This window comes from Musca domestica, unplaced genomic scaffold (genome assembly GCF_030504385.1).
Source record: "Musca domestica strain aabys unplaced genomic scaffold, Musca_domestica.polishedcontigs.V.1.1 1, whole genome shotgun sequence".
Lineage (NCBI taxonomy): Eukaryota > Metazoa > Arthropoda > Insecta > Diptera > Muscidae > Musca > Musca domestica.
Genome location: NW_026712114.1, coordinates 16,753,191 through 16,776,212, shown reverse-complemented (window position 1 = coordinate 16,776,212; position 23,022 = coordinate 16,753,191). Strand labels below are relative to the sequence as shown.

Genomic DNA, 23,022 nt, shown 5'->3' with positions numbered 1-23,022 from the left:
TTTGTTTTATTTATATAAGACTATTAGTTTTTACTTTCAACAAATTTTTACATAGGTCCATTTATCGATGTTAATCCCATAGGAATTAGATCAGGCAAATATTACCACAGTGTGGCCCAGAAATACCGAATTGCTGTGAATTTCTTATAACTTGCCTATTATAATTTGTTTCTTTTTTTTTTTCTTTTCAGTATTTTATAAAGAAGACTTGGACAATTAAAAATGGAGCAACAAAACAACTGAACAACGTGCCTAAACCGTTGGAATGCCCTCTTCAAATCAACGGTCCATTTTGTTTACTTAGCGTGCATATCGTCGTCAATTCAATGTGTGGGTTGCAGAGACATCGACACAACTTGGCCGCTCAAGAGGATCACTGCAGCGAAATGTTTCCATACAAAATTCAACTTTTCAAAGAATTGCAACGAATATGCAATTTAGTTCCAACAAAAAGCATAAGAAAATCCTAATTTTATTTATAACTTAGTTATGATGAAGCCCATTTCCAATTAAATGGGTTCGCTATAAAGCGAAAACTGTAGGATATGGTCTATGGAAAGCCCGAGAGTACTTCATCGACAAAAATTACACCCAATTAGGCGTACTGTTTGGAGCGGTGTTTCATCATAAAGGATCATTGGCCCATATTTTTTTCGAAAATGAACGGAAAACGGCCAGGCGTGAAAAACCATCGGGAAATATGGTGTGGTATTTCTTTTTTTTTTTTTGTAAGGCTGGTTCCAACAGGATGGAGCCACCTCGAGGGCCACAATGCCTCTTTTACGTTACATTTTTGTTGAAAAAATTATTTCGGGTAGAAGCAATTTTTAATGGCCTCCGATTTCCCTAGATTTATTTTGGGGTTATTTCAAAGGAAAAGTTTATGTTAATAAGCCTAGAACTACCGAGGAATTAAAAACCATTAACAACATATCACCGGAAGTTTTGCGAAAGGTAATGGAATATATGTTAAAAAGAGCACATTTGTGTGAAGCAGAAAATGGCCAACACTTGCGGAATATAATATATAATATAAAATTATTTCCTAAAAATATTCCCTGTATTAAAAAAAAAACAGAAAATTAAAAAAATATATCTTAAATAAAAAGTTATAAGAAATTCACACTAGTTCGATTTTTTTGGGCAACCCTGTATTAGAAGGAAATATTAATGATTAATTAATGACTGTGTGAGTGAATCAAAGGGATAGAACGCTAATTGTGTGCATACGGGTCGTAGGCGTACGAATGGTCGAAAAACTTCGTCACCTAGGTCAATCGTTCGAAGCATCAAATCAGAGAATCATGGGACATTTTACGTAGAGAGAGTTTTTATCACTACTGGTACTTTCTAAGGAATAACAAGTAAAAAAGCAACTAAGTTCGGCCGGACCGAACTTTTTATACCCTCCACCATTCGGAAGGAACTTGAATTTTTCCAAAAAAAAATCCGCTTAAATGAAAAACCTTTGTATGGAAACTATGCGAAGACGTGGTGCTGCATAAGTAATTTTTTGTCATAGGCTGTAGTAACGATTCCGAACTTTAAATACGAAATTCGAAACAGTTCTAGTGAAGAACATCGCTAATATCATCAAAATACCGAATAAAGGGAGGTACCATTATATGGGGGCTATACCAAAACGTGGACCAACATGCCGCAATTTCAATACCAAAAGTCCTGCAGATATAATATACATTTGAGTAAAATATTATCAACCTACTTCATTTCGTTCGGAAACTAGAGTGATTTCCACAGACGGGCAGACGGACATATATTTTTATGCTGATCAAGAATGCAACGTATATTGTGGGATCTAAAGTGTATATTTCGAGGTGTTACAAACGGAATGACAAACTTAATATACCCTCAATACTGAGGCTGAGGTATTACCAGGTACTATAATATAAAATTATTATACCCACCACCATACATAGTATCAAGGGTCTATTAAGTTCGACATCATTTGTTACTAATCGAAATAATAATTTCAGACACAACAAAGTATATATACTATTGATCAGCGTAAAATTCTAAGACGATTTAGCACTGTCCGTCTGTTGTAATCACTCTAGAGTCAAAACGAATTAAGATAGGAAGCTAATTTTTGCACACATCACTATTTTGGTCCACGATATCGTATATCTCCCATATCCTCTCTCCACTGTATTAGATAATTTCATGATTGTAGCCAATTTTGTCAATGGAATTGTCTGAAAATTCATACCTGAAGTACCTTCTGAGAATTGTTTTTATGGGTTCACGTCTTCGTATTGCCACCATATAACGGTTTTCATTTACGTTGTTGTCTCTTGAGAAATTTCAAGGTTATTCAAAATGCGAATGAATTGGTTCGGTCCAGTCGAATTTAAAGCCGGTTTTTGTTTGTTTGGTTATCTTTCGAGCAAATCGAATGTGCAGAAAATCGGTCGTTCCTGCAAATACATGCATCTTGTATGTAATTATTTAATAAGGCAAATATTTGGTGGATTAAATATTGTCAGTACAATGAAAAATACCAAAATTTGAGAACTACAGTTGATTTAGGTTGATAGATCTTATTGGAGAAATTTCTCCCAGCAAAATTGAGCAACTTTGACTTTTAAGAAAACAAATTATAAGTTTGATTGGCCAAAAATAATGGAACATCTCGAAATATTGGTCCCCGACATAGGAAGCTATATATGGATCTTCCTATCTCGCCGAACAGAGTCGATTTAGCTATACATGTCCGCCCGTCTGTCGCAATTATAGCCCGATCCTCACGAAATTGAAAATAAATTGAAATAGAGGGATTAGGGTCAGAATAGAAGCCTATTGATATTCAAATGATCGCAAAATATTTAGAGGTTGAAATGGACCAAAAACAAGAAATAATCGTGATTTTACTGTTGCTCTGCAGGTCACAATTATAGACCATTCGACATGGAGTTAGAGTTAGGGCTGGGCAGAAGCCTACAAATTTGGATGGTCATCGGACAATATTTAGGAGGTAAAATAAGCCAATACTTTTATGTTACAAAAATACGATAATTTGTTAAAATCTTTATGTAAAAGAAATTGATGCTAGTTATTCGGCTTATATATCAAGAATCACTGTACTGATTTTCACAATTCTCAGCTAATCGGAATGGTATCTTGCCAGAAAAATATAAAATGTAAGAAAATCTCGAAAAATATGACAGTCCGATCCTCACGACATTTTTTAAGGCCTATTGTTATGGAGATGTATATTTAGTAGTTCAAATTGACCAAAAAAATAACATATTCCTGATTTTGCAGTCGTTCTATAGACCACAATTGAAAACCAATCGACACGGAATTTCGCATGAGAAAAAGTCCAGCATTTTGGATGAGCATGAATTATATTCAGCTGTAAAATGGACCACAACTTTCGTGTTTAATTGTTTTGAATACCTAACAATGCGACGCACTGCTTAAATAATGGGCAAATATCGCGGTCAAAAATCTAAGGGTAACATCTGGGTAGGGTTCTATACCATTATTTAAAAAAACGAAATCTTCCAAAATGGATTTGGACATAAGGGGCTTCCAACATATTGTAGTGTTTTAGGGTATAAGATGGTCGGCCCAGTACCACCATAGCCTTTGTTTACTTGTTCTATATGAGTTGTACTGAATAGTAAGTAGTTTTTTTAAGACAGGAAAATATTTCAAATAATTATGTTATGCCGTATTTCGAACCTAAAATAATACCATGTTATGATTTCCACATATCCTGAACAGAATTGAAAAAATATGTTTGACCATATGAATGATATATATGACGGTTTAATTCCCTCTTATTTTAAAAAAATGTGGTAAGTTTGATCGCGCGTTGCATTTTAAAACCTCCACCATGAAGATAAAGCTCTTAGGAAAGGACGGTTTAAAAATCAGTTCAGGTATATTTGGAAATTATATCAAATTTAAACATATTTTGTATACTTATACCAAATAACTTTAATAATTGCGGCATAAATATTGTATATGATGTGATTTTTATCAAATGTGTCAAAACAATGGACGGGATAGCTTCATGGGTAAATAGAGAGATTTGGCAAGTCATTTAGTATTTAGAATAACCCTACGCTACAGTCATTACTTAAGTAGTATATTAAAGTAGTATATAAAGACTATAGAAATAGTTTCTATTTGTGCGAAAGGTAGTGTGATAACAACAGACGGACAAATGGACTTCGCTAAATCGAAGAATTTTACGCTGATCCAGAATATATATATACAGGGTGAGATGAAAAAACTGTAACCAACATCAGACTGTTGTCATTTCTAACCCCCTCATATGACAGCTGTAAAAATTAATCCAGTGACAGATCATTATATTGTTTACAAGCGTACAAAACCATTTTGGTGAAAATTTTCCAGAAAAAAAGTTATTCGTGATGGAATTCAAGCGTGATAGTGGGATTTCTTTATATTTGGCTGGAAAACCACAAGTGGTTATCGTTAGAGCACTCCAGCATTTAAATGTTAATAAATCATTTGTGTCTCGTACCATCGCTCGTTACCGTGAAGCTGGTACCATAGCCCGACTTCAATGAAGTGAACGGAAAAAAACAGCAACATCAGCAGAAATGGTTCGAAAAGTAAAGAAGCAATTTGATCGAAACCCGCGTCGCAGTGGCCGAAAAATGGCTCGTGAGCCGAACATATCGCAATATTGCATTCGGCAAATATTAAAAAATGAGCTCGGTGTAAAGCCATTAAAATTCCAAAAAGTGCAAGAACTTACACCGCAACGGAAAGAAAATACACTCAAAAGAGCTAAAGAGTTGCTTCGCTTGGCCGAAAGTGGTGAACTGCCAAAAAAAAACATTCGTTGTCCAGCAGTTTGTAAACAAACAAAAATTATTATTATTATTAAACTATATTTGTTAATTCCAGCAACGTAAACCGATATCGCTCCATTGCACGAATGATGATGCCAACTCTGTTGGAAAACAGAGTCAAATCCTTCAAAAGGCCTAAAATCAGAGGAGACTTTTATAAAGAAGCTATACGAAATCGTGAAGGCGTTTCGAATTTGTTAATTCCGTTGAAAATGCAGATGCGAGGATTACAAAAAATGTAATACGCTTTAGCAGGTCTGAATTATATCCTTTACGAAATTCTTTTGAATCGTTAAATATACCAGTGGAATTAGTAGGTTGCATTAAATGGAGGCTATAACCAGCATTGGACTTATATTGACAATGTTACGTGAGATAAAAAGCTACGCAGGTTTCTATAACTTTCTGAAACATTCAGAATACTGACAATTATGTTGCCAGATGCCACACAGCACCCGTAACAATGGACTTATTGGCTAGACGAGCTCAGTGAACATTTTATTTCACGTTGACGGCCTGCAATTAGCAGCCTAGATCGTAAGATTTTAGAGTATTTTTGTAGGACTATGTTAACGCTCATGTCTATACAGACTAACCCGCTCCAACTGACGCATTGGAAGATAAACCTTTATTGGTGAGATATCGGCCGAAATGTTGGAAATGGTACTCCAAAATTGGACTAAGCGGATGGATCATTTGAGACGTAGTCGCAGCGGTCAACATTTGCTTGAAGTAATTGTCAAGCATTCTGTACTATTAACTCAAATAGATTTCATACCTTTTTCAGAATGTTATTTTTTTATTTTTTGTTTTATATCTCTTAACAAATCACTCTTTCTAATAAAACCAAATACGTAATTTGTAATCAAATTTCTAATCAAAAATATTTTGTTTATATGAACCGATTTTTTCGCGAATGATAAACCGCTAAAATTTAATGGCAACAACATAGGCCAATCAATAGATCAAGGGATTGGGTGAAAGGAGTTATGATTGTGGTCTGTTTCAAAATACACAGATAGTACTATCTAATTCTGAAACAATTCAATTTTCTTTTGCAGAGACCAAAAAAAAAAAAAAAAAACTCATTGCAAATCAAATTATTGACCTATTATTTGCACAAAGGCTTTTCCCTCAAAATAAGTTGCCATTGCGGCATTAACTAACTGTTTTTATAAACTAAAATAATATACTTCACATTGTGATTGAATCCTTAACGAAGTAACATATTAACAAAACAAGTCAAAAAAAAATCAATCAGTTTTTGCCGACAGATGTATACCCTCAACCAATCTTCGATAATTTTAATATATATTTTGATTTGGGTTATGATTATTCAAATTTTTGACCCTGTCTAGAGTAGGTTCCGAAGGAATTGGCTAATATTGTCGGACCTAAATAAATATGATATAGATATTGCGACATTCCAGGTTTGGACTATTTCGACTATTTGCTTTACTTTATAAAGGGTGTTTTTTAAGCGAGATAGAACTTTAAATTGTAAAAAGTAACACAAAAAATTAAATGTTTATGATTTTTTTATTTGTTTCAGTGTACCCTGACAAATCATCATAAGAGACCATTTATATGCGTCGTTCTTTCGCCGATTGGGCTCTACAGCAGTTGGCAAATGACCCGTTGTTTTATCGCAAAATTGTGTTGAGCGATGAGGCGCATTTTTGGCTTAACGGGTTTGTTAATAAGCAAAATTGCCGCATATGGAGTGAGACCAATCCACAAGAGACACTACAGACTCCATTTCCATTCAGAAAAATGCACCGTATGGTGCGGTTTTCACGCCGGTGGCATCATCGGACCTTATTTCTTCAAAAATGAGGCATGATCAATGATTTTTTGTTTAAAAATATGGATGACATTGATCCGGAGGAGATGTGGTTTCAACAAATCATTTTCAAATGTTAATGTCACGTATTGATCTTTCAAATAAAAAAGATTGATTAAAACTTAATTTTTTGTGTTATTTTTTACAATTTCAAGTTCTATCGGGCTTAAAAAACACCCGTTATGAGATATGTGATAATTTTTAGAAAGTTGAATTACCAGATATAGTCGACCGAAATGTGCCTTTCACATACTTCATCTAATACAAAAAGAAATATTGGTATGAACAAAATTACAAGAAAATCGAACATTTATATCCAATTTTATGCGAAATAATAAATTCCATATACATTTCAGCTTTCTGGTATTGAGTTATAACAAGTTGTAAAGAATCGCTGACTTGTTTCGTAAGTTATGATAGATAATCGTATTGAAAATTGTGACCCTTTGTTGGCGAGGTACCAGAAGGGGTTCGCAGATATATATCACCTTTACAACAGATCTTGTGTTAGAAAAAAGTGTTTATATGTGTGAAATTTGAAGAGAGTTGGATGCTTATTTCGCTTTTTTGAGCGTTTGGTTTTTCAAAATCTTGAACACTATGTGGGAGAGTTAGCAGAAGGAATGGTCCGATCTCTACCATCTTTATAACAGAACTTGCAGTGATAGATATATGGAGATGTACCAAGTCTGAATGGAATCGGATGTTAATTTCACGTTTTATAAGCGACTTGGATGTTCAAAATTCTGACATTTTGTTGGGGGAGGTATCAGAAGGAGTAGACCGATATATCCCATCTTCACACTAGATCTTGGTTTAGAGGAAATAATGGGATGTGTGAAATATGAAGAGAACAGGATGCTTATTTCGGATTTTATGAGCTTCATGGATATTCAAAATGTTGACCCTTTGAAGGGGAGGTACCAAAAGGAATGGTCCGATCTCTACCATCTTTATAACAGAACTCGTGTTGATAGAAATATTGATATGTACCAAGTCTGAATGGAATCGGATGTTATTTCGGATTTTATGAGCTTCATGAGGATGCTTATTTCGGATTTTATGAGCTTCATGGATATTCAAAATGTTGACCCTTTGAAGGGGAGGTACCAAAAGGAATGGTCCGATCTCTACCATCTTTATAACAGAACTCGTGTTGATAGAAATATTGATATGTACCAAGTCTGAATGGAATCGGATGTTAATTTCACGTTTTATAAGCGACTTGGATATTCAAAATTTTTACCCTTTATGGGTGAGGTACCAGAAGGAATGGTCCGTTATATTCCATATTCACACCAGACATTGGGTTATTAAAAATATTGTGATGTGTCTAATTTGGAGATAATCGGACTTTGGCATCACATTTTATGAGAATTATAATTATTCAAAATTTTGACACTTTGTGGAGAATGAAGTAGATCGATATTGTCCATTTTCACACCTGACCTTGAACTGACGCAAATATTAGGATTTCCAAAGTTGGATCAAAATCGGATTATCCTTTCGTTTTCTGTGCAGAAAATATATTTGTAGAAAATTTCGAGCTTCCGTGGGGGAGTTATCAGAAAAAGTTGACCGATTTGGGGATGGACAATCTCCAAATTCGATCTAAGTTTGACAATAATATTACGATGTACCAAGTTTGGGCCAAATCGGATACTAACTTCGAAAGTTATCGTGCGCACAAGCAAGCCAGACAGACGGACGGACGAATATCGTTAAATCGACTCCAAATGTCCTGATACGGATTTGGTCCAAAGAGAGCTAGGGTCTTTAGACGGCTGTCATTTCTAAGCCACTCGTCCGACAGTTGTTAACATTATTCCAGTGACAGCTCATTATATTTTTTTGGAGCGTACAAAAAGTGAGAATTTTGGTGAAAATTTTCCAGATAAAAAGTTATTCGTAATGGAATTCAAGCGTGATAGTGTGATTTCTTAATATTTGGCCGCAAAACCAGAAGTGATTATCGTTAGAGCACTCCAGCATTTAAATGTGAATAAATCTTTTGTGTCTCGTACCATCGCTCGTTACCGTGATACTGGTAGCGTAGCCCGTAGTCAAGGAAGTGGACGGAAGAAAACAGAAACATCAGCAGAAATGCTTCGAAATTCCAAAAACTGCAAGAACTTGCACCGCAACAGAAAAAAAATAGACTCAAAAGAGCTAAAAAGTTGCTTCACTTGGCCGAAGGTGGTGAACTGCCGAATTTCGTTTTCTCCCATGAGAAAACATTCGTTGTCCAGCAGTTTGTAAACAAACAAAATGATAGTGTTTACTTGCCAAAGAGATCAGCTGAGAATGTGCACCGTCGGTTGGCCAACCCAATTCAAGCGCCAGCCATGGTGATGGTGTGAGCCGCCATAACAGCCGATGGTCGCTCTCCGCTGGTATTTATCGGCATCAAAATAAATGCCGAATATTATCACGAATATATTCTGGAGGCTGTATTAAAGGCACGCAAACATTTTGGCCGCAGACCTTGGACATTCCAACAGAACAGCACCATTGCACTCAGCACGCGCCACCCAAGAATGGTTACAAAATGAGGTTCCTCGCTTCACACAAATCTCCGGATACCAATCCGTTGAACTATTGTGTCTGTAGTATTTTGGAAAGCAAGTTTGGCACTAAAAAATAAAAAAATGTCCATCACCTCAAGCAAGCGCTTCGACGGGAATGAGTCAAAATACCGCAACGCAACATTCGGGCAGCGTGTGACAGTTTCATTGGCAGTTTGAAGGCCATAATTCGTGCCAAAGTTGACCAATTCGAACAAATCTAAACTTATTCTAAAATGTGATGCTATTTCCGACATTTCTTGCTTTCATTGAATAAAATTTAAAAAAAAATGTGAAAATTATGGCGTTTGACTTTGTTGCAGTTTTTTTTTGTCTCACCCTGTATACCCTCTCTAGCCATATGGCTGAGGGTATAACAAATGTAGATTAGTTGTACTTATTTCCTTCCATCCAAGGCTAGCCGAATATGAAAACCAATGTCTGGGATTTAAAAAATTTAATAAGGTAATTTTAGATTATATTCAAAGCTATTTCCACTATATCTGTTAAGATATATGTTGTGGCCGATTTTATATCTTCCAATGTATGTATCAATGTTGAAATCATATTTCGTCTGCAATTATCCCACTTGATGGCATTGAATGAACAAAAATGTATTAATTAAAATATATTATTTTTTTATTTTCGAATTTTATTGTTAATGATATTTAGTTCACGGCTAGGCCAAAAAAAAATTGTATTGCAATTACCAATCTCACTTTGGGGCAATTTATGGATGGATATTAGTATTTTTTAAAAGAATTTCAGGTCACTGGTTTTTTGGTTATAAATTATTTTATGAAATCTTTTCTTTCTTTTTTTTTTTTTTTTTTTGAAAATTATTTCCCCCCTATATGGGACGTCATATAAATCTGCAGCCGGTTGGGTCGATCATCATTTAGTAGGAATGTTGATTTTTTTTTTGTTCATTTTGGTTCGAAATATATATATATATTTATATAAACACGTAGTGGTGATATATGTGTGTATGTATGCGTGTGTGTGTCTGAGTATGTATCACTGATTTGTTCGGTGTGTATGGTGTTTTTTTTTTGGGAGGATTTGAGTTCAATTACTTTTCGTAATGTGTGATGATGTGCACAATATCTGTCTGTCTGTCCGTCCAATTGTCCGGCTGTTGTTCGGAATTTTTGTCTACAAAAATTCGTCGTCGTTGTTGTTTCTTTCGAATTTGTTATATATAAAATTTTTGTGTACACACGGAAGGGAGGAATGAATGATTTTTGGATGGATGGGTTGGGATTTTCTCGACGATCGATGGATGGGTGCTCCTCGTTGCCGTTGTTGGCTGGCTTGCTTGCGTGTGGAACTTTATGTTTTTGTTGTTGGTTTTCCGTTAAAATGCATTACTCCAAAGCGTTTTATTATAAAATGTGTGGCAGAACAACTGGCAGAACACTGTATAATGAGTATTAATATATATACAATTTGTTTTTTGTTGGTTTTAAACTTTATTTTTCATTTCTTCTTCTTCTACTTCTTTCACTTTCTCTGCCACTTCTCAATAGTGTAGTGTTGAAAAATCTTCTTTCTTCCTTCTTTGTTAGTTTTTTTTCGGCATTTATTTACTTTTGTTCTGTTTTCGTTGGATGTTTTTTTTTTAAGATTTATAAATAGCTTTTAGCTAAACACGCAACAAGAATTTTTCATAAAAATCGCTTTCTTTTAAAGCGATCGACAAAACACAAGAGGCGACGACGAAAAAAAGTAACGAGAAAAATGTATAAAAGTTGAAAGATATAACCGAAAAAAAACTATAAGGAAAAGGAAAATCTATTATAGATACACAATTATTTTTCATCGTTTTATTTTTTTCAAGAATTTTAGAGAATTTTTTCATTTTTCAAAATATTTTGAAATAAAAATGCAACACATTTTATTTTTTTTTTAATGAATTTTTTTTTAAAAAAAAATTATTACTTTTTTGGTTCAATTCCCTTTGGATGGTTTGGCGAGGGCTCAAGATTTTCTCGATTTCAATTCAAAAATTATATTAGGCAAATATTTTTCGTGGAAATCCACCAATAAAAACTGTGGTCGTTGGCGATCTTGCTTTTTCGTCGTCTGGTTATTCAAGCGAATTTTATTTCTTTCAACACCTCATCACTTAGGGATTTCATGATTTTTAGATTCAATTTTATTTTTTCACCCTTCACTTTTAATATTTTTTCCAACCAAATTTTCTCTTTTCAAAATATTTCAAAATTAATATTTCAATTTTCTTCTTTCTATTTCAAAATCACCAATAAAATGGGAATTATTTTTTTTTATCTTCTTCAGAGAATGTACAACACTCGCGATATCCAACCGACCGACCCAACGAACCGACAACCAAAATGAGTTTTATATCGCCGATTTGAGAACTTATTTTTTTGGTGGCGGTAGGGTAGAATATTGTGCCGCAATTCTACTTGTGCGTAAAACGAACGAAACGAAAGAAAATTTGAAAATCGACTGAATAATTTCATTCTATTTTCTTGAATTTTTTTTTGGGTTGGCATCTTCATCTCCTCATCTCAGGCAACAAACACGAAAAATATCCTAAAAATAAATTAGAATGGGAGACGAGAAAGAGTCGTTTTCGTTGGTCATGGCACGAGCGAGAATCCATTAGCAAAGCGTATTTTCAAAAAAACAACAAAAAAAAGTAAAACAGGGATGGGAATGCAACAGGCGGCGCACTCACATCCATGGTCTCTTGGCTGCTCTCGCCAGCTTTTCTTCCACAATAAAACAACAACAACAATTGAAACGGAAAACTCAACGAAGAAAATGACAACGCTGACGTTGATGGCGATTAAGAAAACAACATTCAAACAAAAATCGAAACTAAACTATGAAAAATAAAACAACAACAGCAAAAAAATAATGAACAACAGCCGCCAGAAGAAAACGAATTCACCAATTGACTGACACAGCTGACAAAAGAAAGAGAGATCTTTTCGACATTTTTATTTTTGAGATTTCTTGATGCTTAACGAAATAATTTGAATACACGGAGGGAAAAAATTGGATTACGCCAAAAGCGTGCATAGACAACGGGCAAGAAGTATTGTAATAAAAAAGTTATGCTATTAGTAATAAAAACGTAGTAGGTTATTTTTCATGGAAAATCAATAAAATACCTCCAGCACCTTTCGATCTGCAGGAGACCCTTGAGGTCTTCTATCCACAGTTAGAAATGTCATTGGATGCATATTCTCTTTGGTAGATTCTTTCCAGAGAAGACTTTTAAGCCTCGTCCCAAGAAATTAAGGGTATAATTATAATTCGCAATACCCAAAGAATTCTTCGCAGAACTAAAAAATGTTCGATTATTTAAATATATTTTGACTTCTGTTGTATTTATTCAAACAGTTGGCCGTCTATGGAGTAGGTTCCGAAGGTATGGGCCAATATTGTCAATTTCATATTGCGACATGCCAAGTATGGACTTTATCGACTACTTCCGTCACTTTTCATGAGATAGGCGATAATTTTTCGAAGATGTTAAAATGTGAAATGTAAAAATTTAATGCTGCAGATTCAATTTTCACATTTCACCTAATAAAGATGAAAAATATTGGTATGGGCAAAATTCAAGAAAATTGAAAATTTATGTCCAATTTTATGCGAACTCATGAATTCCATATTCATCTCAGGTTTCTGGACCTACAACTGCAACCAACTTCAGACTGTTTTCATTTCTAAGCCACTCGTCCGGCAGCTGTTAAAATTATTCCAGTGACAGCTCATTATATTGTTTACAAGCGTACAAAAGCATTTTGGTTTGAATTTTCCAGAAAAAAAGTTGGCTGGAATACCACAAGTTGCTATCGATAGAGCACTCCAGCATTTGAATGGGAATAAATCATTTGTGTCTCGTAACATCGCTCGTTACCGTGATACTGGTAGCGTAGTCCGTCGTCAAGGAAGTGGACGAAAAAAAAACAGCAACATCAGTAGAAATGGTTCGAAAAGTAAAGAAGCGACTTGATCGAAACGCGCTTCGCAGTGTCCGAAAAATGGCTCGTGAGCTGAACATATCGCAATATTCCATTCGGCAAATATTGAAAAATAAGCTCGGAAAAAAACATTGAAATTCCAAAAAGTGCAAGAACTTACACCGCAACAGAAACAAAATAGACTTAAAAGAGCTAAAGAGTTGATTTGCTTGGCCGAAAGTGGTGAACTGCCGACTTGGTTTTCTCCGATATGAAAACATTCGTTGTCCGGCAGTTTGTAAACAAACAAAATGATCGTGTTTACTTGCCAAAGAAGTCAGCTGAAAATGTGCACCTTCGGTTGGCCACCAGAATTCAAGCGCCGGCCATGGTGATGGTGTGGGCCGCCATAACAGCCGATGGTCGCTCATCGCTTGTATTAATGCAGAATATTATCGCGAAAATATTCTAGAGGGTGTATTAAAGCCTTGATAACGCAAACATTTTGGCCGCAGACTTTGGACTTTCCAACAGGACTCGCACTCAGCACGCACCACCCAAGAATGGTTACAAAATGATGTTCCTTGCTTCATTTCCAGCGCACAATGGCACCAAAATATCTGGACTATTGTGTCTGGAGTATTTTGGAAAGCAAGGTTGGCACTAAAAAATACCAAAGTGTCGATCACTTCAAGCAAGCGCTTCGCCAGGAATGGGGCAAAATTCCACAGAGAAATATTTGGGCAGCGTGTGACGGTTTCATTGGCCGTTTGAAGGCCAGAATTCGTGCCAAAGGTGACCAATTCGAACAAATCTAAACTTATTCTAAAATTTGATGCTATTTCCGATATTTTTGCTTTCATTCAATAAAATTTAAATAAAAAATCCAGTAAAGAAAGTGCTAAAAACGGGCGGGCCGACTTTATGGTACCCTACACCACTTTGCTAATTTAGTAGAGCTCCACATAGCAACTAAAAGTTTTTATGGGAGAATTCAATCATACACGCTATAAATATAATTATAATTTAAAGTTCAAAAGACTAAATATGCCGAAGCATTTGTATCTTTTAAATTCGGACTTGTATTGCCCATTTGATATATATGGGAGCTATATCCAAATCTGAACCGATCTTAATACAATTTGACAAAGATATTTCTGAGCTGTATTTCATATATTACGGCTGTGGATAACAAATATAACAAATCGGATGAGCAATATATAGGGGAGCTAATGCTATATCTGAATCGATCTTCACCAAAATTCGGTCCCATTTGGGCAAATATTAGACGTTTGGTGCACAATAAAAGGTAAATCGGTCGAAGTTATATATGGGAGATCTATCCAAATCGGAACTGATCTCTATTAAATTTAGCAAAGGTATTTCTGAGCTGTATTTGATATATTTCCCCAAATATTGTTGTTACAGAGTGCATATTACGGTTGCGGAGTACTAAAAAAACAAATCGGATGAACAATATACATTGGAGCTATGGCTATATCTGAACCGACTTCAATCAAATTTGGCATGCTTATTTTCAGTCCTAATTTGGTTGTGTGTGCAAAATTCCATACTATTCGGACTGATATTACACGTTTGGTGCACAATAAAAGGCAAATCGGACGAATATATATATGGGAGTTATATCTAAATTTGTACCCATTATCTCCAATTTCAATGGGGTTCGTCCTTCGGTCAAACAAATGATTTGTGCAAAATTTCATCTGGATCGGGTAATAAATGCGAACTGTACTTTGTTCACAAACATACATGGACAGACGGACGGACAGACATGCATAAAGCGACTCAGAATGTGATTCTATGCAGATCATCAACAGGAACTATGGGTCTATCTCGTTTCCTTTTGCCTGTTACAAACAAGTGCACCACCTTGTGGTAATTAAAAATTATGGCGTTTGTTTTTGTTGCATTTTTTTTATCTCACCCTGTATGTATTGAGAGCCTTCTAAAGGCTTTCAAAACCTCTCGCAGGGTTTTATAACATAAATTCTTCGAGTGTACTTCAAAATGTACCTATACGTATGTACGCGTATGTACATAGAACACTATTGTTATTTTTTTTTTTTTTTTTTTTGAAAAACAAAAACGAAAATGAAGAAGATGCCGCAGCAGCAGCACTAGACGACTGACTGACTGCCAGCGAACTAAACAGTCGCAAAAATCGTCTTTAGGTCTGTCTGTACCTCTCTCTCACTGGTTGTTTGTTGCGTCCACCAATTCTAAAGGTCGCACACATAGCCTGCGTTCGCATTCGTTCCGTTAGTATTGACCCATTTGCACTTGTCAAATTCTATCCCTGATATTTACTATTGACGGTCTGACAATGACTGAAATGTCAGAATGTTGTGTAGTGCGGCGGGTGGGTGGTGTACCTAGATTTTATGTTCGGACAATAGCTAGGCGGAGATTGCTGAAGAAAACGAAGGAAGAAGATGAATGCCTAGTTGGCTACGTTTAATTGACGTTGTGATGTTTGTTTGCTTTTCAGAGGAAATCTATAGTTTTGAGTATTTCGTTATGCCGGCTACGTGCAAAGAGCCGAAATGGCCGAAGATTTTTGAGAGAGTGGGAGAACGAGAGGGAGAAAGAGATGGAGTACAGATGACCGGTTATTTGGCCTCTATAGAACAATTCCGAAATGGTTTAATGCTCAATTGCTAATGTTATTTAATGAATTATTGTAATAATATAATTTGAAAATACAAAAACTAAAAATGAATGCAACAATGTTGTTGCGTTTCTGTGAAGATGTGGTTGATTGCCGGGAGGCGTATTGCGATTTTAGTTAGGCTATTTGCATGCACTAATGATTTTTTTGATATTTTGCGTCATATTCGGGAAGTTGGACAATGTAGTACTATAAATTATAAATTTTAAAAAGAATTTTGGATATAGTATGTCTTTATTCAGGGAAACGTTAATATTAGATTTTGGTGGAAATATTAAACAAGAAAAAAAAACATTAAGTTCGTCCGGGTCGAATTTTTAATACCCTCCACATTTTCATGTAAGAGTATCTGAATTCAAACGGGTTATACTTAAAACTACAAGTATCAGTATGGGACAATGTTGTTAAACTTTTCACCATACCAAAACGAACCTGCATAGACAATTTTATACTTCAAGGATTTTCATCTACAAAATTTTCTTAAATGCCAAATTTCAAGGGTGACTGGGATTATCAAAATACCGAATATCGGGAGGTTCCGTTATAAGGAGCTATACCAAAACGTGGACCTATGCATACAATGTTTCACCACCAATGCTAGAATCTACTATGACCTACAAATACCAATTTTTAGACAAATCCGTAAAAAAATGTAGCAAAAAACTTCAAAATACCGAATATCGGGAGGTGTGGACCTATATATACAATGTTTCGCCACCAAAGCTAGAATCCATTATGACCCACAAATACCAATTTTTAGATAAATTCATGTAAAAAAGTGACAAAAACCAGCAATATACCGAATATTTAGAGGTTCCGTTATATGGGGGCTATACCAACAATTGGACATATATATACAATGTTTCGACACCGGAACTAGAATCCATTATGACCCACAAATATCAATTTTTAGACAAATCCGTGAAAAATGTGACGAAAATCATCAAAATACCGAATATCGGGAGGTTCCATTATATGAGGGCTATACCAAAACGAGGACCTATACATACAATGTTTCGCCGCCGGAGCTAGAATCCATTATGGCCCGCAAATACCAATTTTTAGACAAATCCATGAACAAATGTGCCCAAAATCAAATCCGTGAAAAAATGTGGCAAAAATCATTAAAATACCGAATGTCGGGAGGTACTGTTATATGGGGGCTATACAAAAACGTGGACCTATACGTATAATGTTTTGCCGCCAAGGCTAGAATCCATTATGACCCACAAATACCAATTTTTGGACAAATCCATGAACAAATATGCCCAAAATAAACAAAATACTGAATATCGAGACGTACTGTCCAAAACGTGCACCGATATGTCTCATTTTCAATACCAAACATCCTAAACACAATACAAATTATTCTCCCAAATTTTGAAGCTCTACATCAAATAATTTGGGCTGTATCGTGATTTCAACAGACAGACAGGTCACATTTATTATCCGATTGAGATGTTTAGTCCAAGGACGAACCCATATATATCTTCAACTGATTTCGGGTTTATTGTTGACCGAATGACCAGTATCAGTTTAAATGTCCTGAATTTTGGCACATCCGATCGAATTCAGTCTAGAAGCAAGAATATCAAATTTGGTGAAAATTATTTTGGATATAGCTATAGCTCGCATATATATGTTTCATCCGACTTGGTGTTTAAGTTCCTCATATTCGTAATATGCAGTCCACAAGTCTGGTACTATATATCAGATACATCCCAGACATACCTGTGTCAAATTTTATCGAGATCGGTACAGATTTGGATAGAGCTCCCATATGTATATATTTATGCAAAATCAGGTTAATTGTGCACCAAATGGCTAATATCAGTCCTAATGACCAGAATTTTGGCACATCCGACCGAATTCAGTCAAGAAGCAAGTACTTCAAATTTGGTGAAAATCGCTTCAGATGTAGGTATATCTCTAGCTTTAGCTCTTATCAGATATCTTATAGAGCTCAAAAAAACCTTTCCCAAATTTTATATATTCTTAATCCGATTCCAGGTTCATTATCAAAATACAGAATATCGGGAGGTACCGTTATATGACGGCTATACCAAAACGTTGACCGATATATCTCCAGTGACAGCACATTATATTGTTTACAAGCGTACAAAAGCATTTTGATGAGAATTTTCCAGAAAAAAGTTATTCGTGATGGAATTCAAGAGTGATAGTGTGATTTCTTTATATTTGGCTGGAAAACCGCAAATGGCTATCGTTAGAATACTCCAGCATTTAAATGTGAATAAATATTTTATTTCTCGTACCATCGCTCGATACCGTGATACTGGTAGCGTTGCCCGACGTCAAGAAAATGGACGGAAGAAAACAGCAACATCAGCAGAAATTGAAATTCCAAAAAGTGCAAGAACTTACACCGCAATGGCCTAAAGTAATGAACTGCCGAATTTGGTTTTCTCCAATGAGAAAACATTCCTTGTCCAGCAGTTTGTAAACAAACAAAATGATCGTGTTTAATGCCAAAGAGGTCAGTTAAAAATGTGCACCTTTGGCTACCAGAACTCAAGCGCCGGCCAAAGTTATTTTAAAATTTGATGCTATTTTTTGTTTTCATTCAATAAAATTTAAAAAAAATTGTACAAATTATGGCGTTTGACTTTGTTGCAGTTTTTAATCTCACCCTGTATATATTTTTTATATAATGATGTTTGGTATAAAAAATAAAAATGTTTCCGTCAAACTTAGTAAAAATCGATTCAGAATTGGATATGCCTCCCATATATTAGTACCCTCTGAAACCAAATTATAATTGCTCCAAAGCCATAGGTTGGTATGATCTACTTCAAATAAATTCTTTTGTTACGGAAGCTCTACTAAACATGCATATGCATCATATGGTCGGCCCCGCCCGACTTTTGCATTTCCTTACCGCTTTGGTTGTAGTATAGGATTTTTTGGCAACACTAGTTTAAACAGCTCACGCACGTTTCGTGTTTTCTCTTACTGTCAAACATCCTAAGTCTATGTCCATAATTTAACCATGAATCCATTCAAATTTGCTGTGATGTGGCCCTTCGGATTCACTGCCTAAAATTGCAACCAAAAATGTTTTATTTATTATATTTCTTCAGATCCTCAGTCTATGTCCATAATTTAACCATGAATCTATTCAAATTTGTTGTAATGTGGCCCTTCGGATTCACTCCTTAAAATTGCAACCAAAAATGGGGATTATGGGGACATATCATTTTTAGAAAGTGATGAGAAAAGCCATTACCTTTTCAATAAATGTCACAGAAATATTTCATCGCTTTTTAAGCATTTTTGCACAAATGTCCTATTGCCCCCCGCCCCCCTTACCCCCTTCATCCTTATCACTGGGAGCCAACATATTTGGCCTGATAAATTGTTGGGGTGTTGTTATCGAGAGTATCGTCGTCGTCGTCGTTGCTGTTGCCATAGCCATCGCCGTCGCCGTCGAATGCAATAAAAAGGTGAAAACACTTTGCAATGGCATTGATAAATTTATACGATATGCAATCGGCCAATCGAGCGACCTGCATTTCATTCCACCTGCTCCTCTCCCTGCTTCTTTTTGGCCGACGACATATTTAAAGCATGTGACATCTGTTGTATGAAAGAGGTTCTCGCCGCCGTCGTCGTCATAGTCGCCCAGCCATAAGAAATTTAGAACAGAGTTTGGCTTGCTTGTTTGGGATACCATAGTATTTTGTTGTTGCAAAATCGTCAGGCGAAATCCCATTATTGTTGTTTTTATAAAAACAACGTTTGTTTATGAGTGGAGAACGATGGTAATGTTTACCAGGGGTAAGGCAGGGAATACCTAGGTTTCGGAAAGAGCCACCAATCCTCATCAGTTCCCTTGTTTCTTGTCTGGGATATTCTCCCCAGAAGTTATTTAAAAAATAACTTCTATGACAAAAAACATTTTTTACCCAAGTGACGAGATCGTAAGCTCAATAGAAGAGGAACAAAAGAATTACAGAAAACTAAAATTCTTTTGGAAAATCTTCTAAATCTTACAACCGCACTTATAAACATTTACATCTTTCTCCACTTTGTTATGCTTTCGTTCAACCTGAACGAAGTAACATAACCATGTAAGTTTGTTTTGTCTGTTACAACAAAAACCCCTTCGTCGACCGTGCCTGTGTCTATTAATAGAACAGAGTTTGGCTTGCTTGTTTGGGATACCATAGTATTTTGTTGTTGCAAAATCGTCAGGCGAAATCCCATTATTGTTGTTTTTATAAAAACAACAGACAAAACAAACTTACATGGTTATGTTACTTCGTTCAGGTTGAACGAAAGCATAACAAAGTGGAGAAAGATGTAAATGTTTATAAGTGCGGTTGTAAGATTTAGAAGATTTTCCAAAAGAATTTTAGTTTTCTGTAATTCTTTTGTTCCTCTTCTATTGAGCTTACGATCTCGTCACTTGGGTAAAAAATGTTTTTTGTCATAGAAGTTATTTTTTAAATAACTTCTGGGGAGAATATCCCAGACAAGAAACAAGGGAACTGATGAGGATTGGTGGCTCTTTCCGAAACCTAGGTATTCCCTGCCTTACCCCTGGTAAACATTACCATCGTTCTCCACTCATAAACAAACGTTGTTTTTATAAAAACAACAATAATGGGATTTCGCCTGACGATTTTGCAACAACAACATAAGAAATTTATGCAAATTCATAAAGCGATTCGAAGGTATTTTCTTGTAATTTATAGTGGGACTTATTCTTCTTCTTCCATTCATTCTTTTAACATTTCAATTAATGAAATATTGCAAAATTACAAAATTTGGTTATTTGATGAAATTTTATTTGGGGGAAGAATTTTTCGAACTGCTCATAAATTTTCTTTGTCATATAATCAATTATTGTAAAGACGCCTCAAAGGACTTTGAATTTGTAATTAACACTCTTGGAAAAAATTGGTATGAAGAACAAGCCAAAAAAAGCAGCTAAGTTCGGCCGGTCCGAACTTTTAATAGCCTTTACCATTTGGAAGGAACTTGAAAATTTTCAAAAAAAAAAATCCGAAAACTACCACTACCACTCTACAAGGACGTGAACCTGCTTACGAAATTTTGGGTCATATGCTGTAGTACCCATTACGAACTTCGAATACGAAATTTGAAACAGTTCCAGCGAATAATGTCGCTTAAATCATAAAAATATCGAATATCGAGAAGTGCCGTTATATGGCGGCTAAGAAAACGTAAACCTGCATACAAAACTTGTTGTCATAGGCTGTATTGCGAACTTTAAATACGAAATCTGTTAAAATTCCGGTAAGTAATGTCGCAAAAATCATGAAAATACCGAGTATCGGGAGGTACCGTCATATGCGCGCTATACAAAGACGTGGACCTGCATACGAAAATTTTTTCCATAGGTTGTAGTACCCATTAAGATCTTCCAATACGAAATTTGAAACAATTCCGGTGAATAATGTTGCTGAAATCATCAAAATACCGACTATCGGGAGGTACTGTTACAAAGGGTCTATACGAAGACGTGGACCTGCATACGAAATTGTTTGCCATAGATTGCAGTACCCATGAAGATCTTACAATACGAAATCTAAAACTATTCCGGTAAATAATGTTGCTTAAATCATCAAAATACCGACAATCGGGGAGGACCGTTATATGGTTGTATACGAAGATGTGGACCTGCATACAAAAAACATTGTTGGTGGCTGTAGTACGCATTACGAACTTCAAACACGAAATTTGAAATAATTCCGGTAAATAATGTCGCTAGAATCATGAAAATACCGAATATTGGGAGGTACCATTATATGGGCGCTATACGATGTCGGGGTAAAATGCTTAGAAATAACTTGTAGTGTGGATTTTTAGGCAATTCCATTGAAAATGTAGCTAAAACCAGCAAAATCCGAATATAGGAAGGTAGCGTTATATGAGAGATATACAATATCGTGGACCTATACAGACAATACTCTTCCAGGGGGTAAAGTACTCAGAAGGAACTCCTTTTGTAGATTTGCAGACAAGTATATTGAAAAAATTGTCTACAATCATTAAAATACGAATTTCAGGGGAATCGTTATATGGAGGCTACACATATCATGGACCGATATCGTCCATCTTCGACCTTAACATGCCTGCAGACAAAATACTGATCTGTGCAAAATTTTAGCTTCCTATATTTATTCGTTTTGACTCGAGGGTAATTACATCAGAGGGACAGACAGACGGACAGTGCTAAATCGTCTTAGAATTTTACGCTGATCAGGAATATATTTTGTTAAGTCCAAAATTATTATTTCGACGAGATACAAACGAAATGACGAACTAAATATACCCTACATACTATGTATGGTGAAGGGTATAAAAATGCACGATCGCTTTTCTGAAAGAATATTCTCTAAAAATCCACTTAGGCAGCAATTCGGTACTTGCAACAAGTAATAGTTACAAACTACTTATGAAACTATTCAGGCCTTGGACAAAGTTTAATTTAAAAATCCGCTTTTGGGTATTGCTTGTCCTTGGAAAAAATGTAAAAAATCCAAGCTTCGGAGTCTGATAGCTCTAGGAAAAAATAAATATCTCCCTTGGAATATATTCTTTAACATTCAAGTCTCTGGAAATATTTTTCTTGAAAAATCGACGTTTATAGAACTTCTAGTTCTTCAAAAAAATATTCCAAAAAATCCTTGTTATTGATTCTAAGAGTCCTTTGAAGAATATGTCTCTTTGGATCCTAGATTATGGCTTGTATAGTTCTTGTCAGCTGGATGGAAAATATGATTGGTACATAGGGAGTTTTACTGCCTATACGAATTCTCAAAGGTGTATGTTGTTCCATCAACCTACTAAAGCTCAGCAACTTGAAACGAGTTAAGCATGCGTATCGAATAAAACGCTTAATGTCTGGCTAGATGCCGCTAGTTAAAGTAATTAAACGTCAAATAACATTATGTGTGGTCACATTAGTAACGGAGCAGTGACAGTGGCCGTAGTAGCGGCGGCAACGGTGGCAGCGGCGCCTACCTCCGCCTAAGTCAGCGTTTTGTGAGCCAGCCATCAAACAATACTTGCCAGTTATTCTTGGTGGTAGCAGACGAACGAAGCTGATCAAGTTGTATGACCAAAAATCAACATTGTAACA

At 35.5% G+C, this 23,022-nt stretch overlaps 1 protein-coding gene across 7 annotated transcripts in view; it reads right to left on the bottom strand.

Annotated features, from left to right (window-relative positions):
* Positions 1-23,022, bottom strand: part of LOC101897320 (mucin-12) — a 98,602-nt gene that overhangs the window by 59,132 nt on the left and 16,448 nt on the right. Inside the window, exon 1 of one of the 7 annotated variants that reach the window (XM_059119757.1) lies at positions 11,199-11,783. The exons of the other annotated variants lie outside the window; for them this stretch is intronic. The gene's annotated coding sequence lies outside the window, so the exon portion shown is untranslated. Of the gene's footprint in view, positions 1-11,198; positions 11,784-23,022 lie in introns of those variants that run through there. 7 annotated transcript variants of the gene reach the window in all.